Source organism: Antrostomus carolinensis, unplaced genomic scaffold (assembly GCF_000700745.2).
Source record: "Antrostomus carolinensis isolate BGI_N321 unplaced genomic scaffold, ASM70074v2 scaffold13434, whole genome shotgun sequence".
In the NCBI taxonomy this organism is placed as follows: domain Eukaryota; kingdom Metazoa; phylum Chordata; class Aves; order Caprimulgiformes; family Caprimulgidae; genus Antrostomus; species Antrostomus carolinensis.
In genome coordinates this window covers 38,091-45,938 of record NW_010308809.1, presented here as the reverse complement: position 1 = coordinate 45,938, position 7,848 = coordinate 38,091, and the positions used below count along the sequence as shown (strand labels likewise).

Below are 7,848 nucleotides of genomic sequence, written 5' to 3'. Positions count from 1 at the left end.
CCTGTAAGTGGCAGAGGGATTTCTTCACAGCCTGCCCTCCTCCTTTGTTTATTGTTTTTTGTTTTGTTTGTCTGTTTCTAAGCAAATGAAAGTTCTGCCATGGTTGGAACAAATGTTGCTCCCCTTTTATTTTAGAATAGTGTTTAAGGAGCAATGGTAAAGCAGAGGATTACTTACTTAGAATAAAGGCACTGCAGGCCAAGTGTGAGCACGTCCCTCTGCTGGCAAAATGCTTCTTGCTCTTAACCTGCATCAGCTCTGTGGGGCCTGAATTCAGTGTAAACCTGAAATTTACAGGTGCTTCACCTAAAGCTTGCTGTTGCAGAGGTGGTATGAGTGGCTGCAGTGCAGTTGTGTGTAGGCATAAGCCTGGTTCTTCCCTTTACGCTTGAGTGACTGCTTGTCAGTGGTAAGCAGACCTCGAGAAAATGCATTCCTATTGTCCTACTAAAGCTTGCTGTTGCAGAGGTGGTATGAGTTGCTGCAGTGCAGTTGTCTCTAGAGGAATGAATGCATTAACCATTTCTCTCTTCTTTCCTGAGAGCGTTTGATGCTGGAGAACAAGCCTGGGAGGTGGGATGAAGATCTGTCCTCTACCCGTGGACAACCTCTTGTGTTGGTCTTGCCAGTGCAACTGCAGTCCCATAAGCTGTCCTCAAATCAAATGCTGTCAGTGCTAGTGCATTACTGGTTGCTCCCTAGGCTTGCTCCTGGAGCCTAGTTCTAGCTCCTAAATGGCAGATTTATGATGGGTGGTAATCGGCTAACACCACTTTCTTTCAGGTCTTGAGTCAAGGTGAACAGACGTCCTCCCTCTGAGCTTATCATTCTTTGTCCAGTTTTCTCCAAATTAACATCTCTGTCATCTGACAGTTCTGCAAGTTGGTTTGCTTTTTTAAAGTCAGTTCTGTGAGAGATTTTTCGAGGTCCTGATTGCTCTTACTATTTTCTTTGATCTTTCTGAGATGTGGCCTCGCCTTTGATATTGCGGATGAGGTCATACCATTAACCGATACAGTGGCATGAGCATGTTCTCTGTTCTAGCCCTTTCCTTACACGCCTGAGCCTCTTGCGCAGCTTTGATTGGCACAAGGCAGCATGAACTCCCAAGTCTTAACAGGTACTGAGGTTTGAGCTAAGCACCTTATTACTTCTGAGGACAGAAAGAAGTCCCTCATTGTTCCTGGAGAAATGTAAGAGAATAAGCCCTGAAGTGGGAACTAATGCATTTTGTGGTAACTGTGGTATGGGAGACGAGTGCCTGGGCTACAGGGTGTTCTCGCAGGAAGGTATTGCATCAGTTGGCTTTAAGAGGCTGAAAATAAGCTTTTAAAGATTTTGAAGTGGATCTGCCAATAATGGGATTATGTTCTTGATGTAAATTTTCCCTGCTAGGATGAATTGTTACGTGGATCCATCATCACTCCTACCTCTACTTGGTCTTTACCTCTGCGTGTGCATCAATTCAAATTTAGGAATTAAATTTCTGTGACGATGGAAAAACACTTTGTGATAGCTACAATTAGCACTCTCTTTTTCTGTGGGGAATTTTTAGAAGAATAGTAGGCGTCCATCAGGAGGAGGGAACCAGAGGAAGGACCCACATCATTTTGTGCAGTCTGTGCCTGCAGTTTTCTTTTGCAGTGCAATTAACACTCTGTGTGTGCGTGCATGTGTGTAATGAGGTAAATGAGACAACCACTGGGGATTCCTACTGAATCCATGTGCAGTATTTTTCCTAAATCTTTCCCCAAGGTGTTTAATAATAACCTTTATGAAGGGATTTTTTTTTTTTTTTAATGTATATTGAGCATTTCAAAATCTGGAACTAAGATTAAATTACCTTTCTACTACAATTTATAGAATTTTCACTTCATAAACTAACTCTAAATAACTTTTGGCTGCTTCAGTTAGCTTCATGAAAGAAGTTAGCCTTCAAGAAAAAAAACCCAAACCCCAACAGAAAAACAACAAAGCACTATTAGGCTCTCTCCTCCACCCCCTTCCTGATCTCAAATCTGAAGCTGTTTAGAATTGATTTAGGGAATGCACTTTTTGAGGTAATTTTTGGCAAATACACTGCCATATGTTTTAACCCAAGTTGTAGATCAGGCAAGAATAGAATTGAATAGAAGTAGCTGGAAGTAAAAATTAGCTGAAATTCGTAGATACTTTGTAATTTGGGATGAGATTTTAAAAACACCTTAGAGCCAACATTGCCAAAGGGACTGAGTTGCCTAATTATCTCTTACAGATCTGGGAACTTGGTGGTTATTAAAGTACAGTGAGACTCTTGCTCCTAAATCCTGTAGGTGGTATTTTCTCCTGTACCTCTGGGCAGATATGTCTGTGCATTTTATAGTACTTCTCTCAAGTCTTCTTCTAGTACCCTGGCTTTTATCAGTAGGGACTTCCATTTGGAGTTAGCTATTGAATTACAGGATAATGCCTGAAGTTTACTGCGTTCAAAGCTTTGGAGTAGCTGTCATAAAAGGGTTGTATCCTCTCCATCTGCAGTTGGGAAGCAGTGAATACAGCCAGGGGAGCCTGCTGCTGCTTCTCTTAAGAGCAGTACCTTTGCCTGAAAATTTGTTAAGGTCCATTGTGTTTGGTTTTGGATTATATACAGCAAAAGCCTGAGCCAGAGGATGGAAACTCATGTTTTGGCTTTACTATGTTGCTTCTTGCTTCTATTCCGTTCTGTAGACAGAGAAAACCAGTACAGCAGACCCGTGTCTCACCTGCTGAGTTGTGCAGCCTTCAGAAAAGTGGTTCAAATCGTTGTTCTTGGTGTTACTGTTTGTGATCACTAAACCATTCTCCCCTTTGAGGACAACATTAAGATCTACAATTCCTGATATTCCTCTGAGGTCCAGCAAAATATTGTACAAGCATGTGTCCCATCCTCCACGATGGTTTGCTCCTACCAGAGTAATTTTCTCTGTCAGTATACAAGGAATTGGTGGATTTGCAGTGGGTTTATACATGAGATGCAAGAACATCATCATAGCATGCCCAGTACCGGAAGATTAGAAAAGGGAAGAAACAGAGTTGTTTGTGTAACCTTAATTTGTTATCCATTGTGTGCATGGTTGGTGACTGTAGACAAGCCTGTGTGGTTTATTTTGTAAGATACATAACTAGTGCATGACAAGAGGTGAATGAAAGAGTCTTCTCCTTCCAAGACAGTAAATGGATTCCATCGCTGTCTCCTTAGTTTTCCTGGATGAAATCTGTTTGAGCAAGCCTGTATTCAAGCTAGCAACCACAATTCCTTTGTAGTCAGTGGGAAGAAATAGGTCATTTATGATCGGATTTATCTCAGCTTTAAGGAAATGCCCATGCTAGGTGAGAACATCATGTATCTCAGCTGGAGGAGTCCTTGCTGCAGGATGTTGTGAACTTTATTTGAAGGTCAGCAACTGATTTCTCAGAGTGGATCCCAGCTTTAGCTGTGCTCCAGTATGGTGCAGTTTTGTCTCATTTGAAAACCTGCTGTGTTTCTCTTCTGACTATAAAGAGAGTTCAGGGTAGTTTCTCCAGATGTTGACCTCTACAATTGAGGTAAATCCCGTCCCTCAGGTGATGTTGGGCAGGATTAACAGTAATGCCAGTCACTGACTTTGCCACCTTTGTGTTACTTTATTCTAGCTTTAGTGCAAAGTGGCTTAGACTAGTTTTATGTAGAACATGTATATTGTTAGTAGAAAAACATATTGAAGAAAGATGTGATTTCCCCCCTGTCCCCCCACCCTTTGCTGTAAATCACTGAAACCAGCCTCAGCGAGCTTTTCCACGGCTCTGTCCCTGCCAGCGCAGGAAGTGTGTCAGGCTTCGGTTATGTGTAACACATGTTCGACAAGAGCTGGGTTTAGAGAGCAGCATAACTTTGTAAACTTTAAGTACTCATTTAAGCAATGTTTTTTAGTTTTATTTTTAAGAGACTTTTCAGTTAGTGAATGATGCTATCTTGGAAGCACTAAATCATGAAATAAATTCTACCTAAGCACCTCCAGGGTAGTTGAAGACTCTCTGCCCTGCCAGTCGGCTCCATCCCTCGCTTGATGATACACAGGGATAAGTATTCCTGCTTTGGACTGGCCCTTGACTCTTTGCATGGGGCTGTCTGTAAGAAGACTAGTTCATAGCAAATGCAAAGATGTCTTCTGTGGTGTGAGCTTTCCTTCCAGTGCACTGGACTGTGACTGCTATTAAATTACAGACCACAATGCACAAGCCACCAGATGGTGAAGATAATTGACCTGTGGTCACAACAGGCGTGGCTAGATGTGAACTGGTGATACAGCAGTGAAATTAAATAAACAGTTCATCTTTTTACTGTCACTGTGTGAAGACTTGACCATATGTGTTTCTCTGTGTCATCGCTTTGGGCTCAGTTAGGTTCTCACATGGAGGTGCACCTCACATTTTTATGAGTGTACAGGAGGCTGGACTAGATGACCTTTAATAATCCCTTCCCAACCCAAACCATTCTGCATAGGCAGAAGTAGTCCTTACCTGATCTGCATGTAGCTTTTCCACAGATCCCTTCACACACAGGGATGAAACTGGGGCTAAATCCAAGAACGGGCAATGCTTTACATTATTAAAGGTATCAAGTAGAGGGACTTAAAGAGCAGCAGAGGAGAAGCTGGAAGGTCTTATGGGAAAAAAATATACTTACTATCTCAAAATTCTGATTTTGAACATACGAGTTGCATGTTTGTCTCTGGGAAACGGGCTTCCTTTCTTCTTTAGAACATTAAGCTGTTGATGAACAAAGGCACAAAGGGCTGGTTCTGGAAATGAATGATGCCCTTGTTCATAAGTGTGGTCATTCCAGGACAGCCCTGTGAGCGACTGGAACTTAGCCCTTGCATTGCCATGTTTTTCTAGGACTACAGTTTCCATGACTGTAAATGTTATTTATTTCATGAGAATTGCAATCTTTTTAAGTCCTAAAAGATAGAAAATCTTGGTCCCCTCCCTGTACCTCTCCCCACTAAAGTCTTTTTCTGCACCTCCCCCTTTCAAGGAAAAAGAACAGAGTAGCCAACCTCTGAGTTGCAAAGTATTGATTTCATGCAAATTAGACAGGGGAAAAAGCCAGATGCAGTCAGTTTTCTGTCTCCTTTACATGGAAATAATACTCCCCTAAGTGCTCATCTAGTTAGAAGAGAGCAAAGACAGCAAGCATTGCTAATTTTTCTTATGTAGAGAGAGGTACCTGAATGTTTGAATATGAAGTAATGCACAGTGAAAGAAATCTCTGGAAGTGTTTATGATTGCCATCTATTAGGAATGGAAGACTAAGAAGAATAAGCAAATGGCCCTCATGTGTTCCTCAAAAATATTTTCAGCTCTTCCTAATCGACTGCCGTATTTCTCCTAGCTACAAAGTGCAAGAATTCTCCTTTTGCTGACTAAAACTGGGTAAGAGGTGGCTTTTTTCCCCCCTCTCCTTCTCCCCGTCCCCCCTATAGTTATAGTTTCTAGATTGAAGCACAGATCAGGCAGGAATGAACAAGCATGGTATTTAAAAGGAGCACACGGATTTGTGACTGCATGCAGTACCTGCGAAGATTTGATTTTCTGTAGGTGTTTTTGCACTGAATGAAACATTTTTGTTCCCCTCTGTGTGATTGTTTACTCCTTGTAAATATATAATTACTTGTATCTTGAATCCCTATCTTATATATCACTAAACTCCAAAGTGAAATTTATGTGGCTTGTTTAGTTGGTGGAATTTATAACTCTCTTTGGTCAGAGTGTTTTTCTGCTATTTAAGACTGAACTACTACTACTTACTTACTACTGCTACTACTTAAACTTCACCTAATTAGCTTAATGCTTTCCTTGAAAATTTTAATTCATTTTCCCCATATAAGTTGTTTGCTAAACAAAATACAGTAAAAATAAAGAAAGGATAGTCAGGCTAATATGCTGCCCAGAGTTTCTGAGCAGCCAGTGGAGAACAGAACCGTTGTCATTTGAGACATATGTGGAACCCTTGGCACTGAAGAAGGTTCTGTATTAAAAAAATGTTGGACTTGTCTGAATAGATAATGTCTACAACCTTCTGTGCCAGGGAGCGTTGCTGTGTGGAGTCAATTCTATTGGAGCCTAATGAGAGAATTGTCTCACCAAGCCACACAAACTTGAAGAGACAAGCCAGCCGTGGTTGAACGAGTGACCCTCAACAATGTGTTCCTTTGAGCTTCTAAGCCTTGCCTTGTACTTGTGCAGCAAGGGCCCAGGAGATTCACCAGCTCAGAGAGGCTGTTCTTCATCACTGGGCACTCAAGTCTGAGTGGAGAAGTACATGGTGGAAGAAACAAAGCAGAAAGTCCCAGAGAAACACTGTGTGGTGGCTACTTCCTCCTGCAGAGGAGTCCCTTTATATTACCCTGGTGACTGTGTTGGTTTTGTTTAAATACACTAATCTTCAACTTCTTTTTAAAGATTTTCAAGAGAGTGGTAAGTGATTTCTCAAGCCTTTTTATACTTTCTCAAAATATATATGGTAGGTGGAGATCACAGTTTGTGATTTGTTGTTTCAGTTGTGTCAGGAAAGGCAGCTGCAGTGCACACTGCACGTGATTATTGTCTTTAGAGCAGTGTAATAGGTGGTCTGTTATCAGAACATTTTGTTGATAACTTAAATGCCTCTTGTGTTGTTTTTTAAACAAGCTATGAGACCTTCTTTGGCTGAGGGCTTTCTCAGGAGCTGAATGGGCTTGATGTGGTCTTTGGATAGTGTATTTCAATTTGTATACTATTCTAAAATGATCCACATGTCTATGGTGTTTTGTCTTTCCCCTTTGAACTGCTAATATCCCAAAAGAATAAGATATTAATTTCGAGGAAATGCTTTATATCTTGCTGATCTGAATGTCTCTAACATGGTTTTTCAACCTATCTGGTCTTAATCCTTAGAAAAGACCTTGTACCTCAGTCATGCAGAGATACTGCTGTTATTTCCCGTAGTCATTCTCCTGTGGCATTCCTAATGATTCAAAAATAATCAACAAAGTCCATTTAATTGCTCAATTTATGTTTTATTGCATTTCCAGTAGGATACATAGCACATAAATCTTCTCAGAGTACACTTGAAATAGCCATAAAGGACGGCTGACAAATCTCTCCAAAGCAGTACAGTGTTTGCAGTCTACAGGAGGATTTGTCAGTAAGCATGACTACTGTTTCCCGTTTTGTTTAGTCTGGGGTTTTTTTCTAATTGAGCATTGAGAAGACAGAATCATCTTAGCAGCAAAATGCTAGAAAAATGTGCCTTTTTCCTGTTGTAAGAAACGTTTTTTGGAGAAGAAACCAATGCACTTTTGAAAAATTATCCTAAATAAGCATACAGGTCTTGATTTTCCACAAATTAATGTCAGTTCTGCAGCTTCTGTCAACATCAGCTGTACAGAAGTAGACCTTCATGGTTTGTTTTTTCCTGAGGTGAATGGAAAGAGCTTCTGTATCTGTTTTGTTTCAGAGGTTTTTACACCATCACTGGGGTAGTGATAAATCTTGATACCCCTGCCATAGTGGCACTGTCCTTGCTTGATTGACTTCTATGGCAACAGCCATGAAAGAAGAAAGGGGTGGAGTGAGAGGGCAGTTTGGGGGAAGGAATAGGTGAACATGGTCTGATGCATTTGAAAGGAGAAAAACGTTGCTTATGTAAGTGTACATGTTGTGCTCTTGATTTACAAATAAAATAAATTTTAAAAAATCAAGTACGTAAAAATAATCCTATGGCTAAGCTTTTGCAGAAAGGCTGACCTCCCTCATGTTGTTCTCTGAGACAGCAAAAAGGTGACAGCTCTGACCCAAAAGCTGTCT

General features: G+C 40.9%; 1 protein-coding gene across 2 annotated transcripts in view; it reads left to right on the top strand.

Moving 5' to 3' along the window:
- MTMR2 (myotubularin related protein 2) overlaps positions 1-7,848 on the top strand; it is a 60,727-nt gene that overhangs the window by 20,308 nt on the left and 32,571 nt on the right. The window contains exon 1 of one of the 2 annotated variants that reach the window (XM_010165901.1): positions 5,129-5,433. The exons of the other annotated variant lie outside the window; for it this stretch is intronic. The gene's annotated coding sequence lies outside the window, so the exon portion shown is untranslated. Of the gene's footprint in view, positions 1-5,128; positions 5,434-7,848 lie in introns of those variants that run through there. 2 annotated transcript variants of the gene reach the window in all.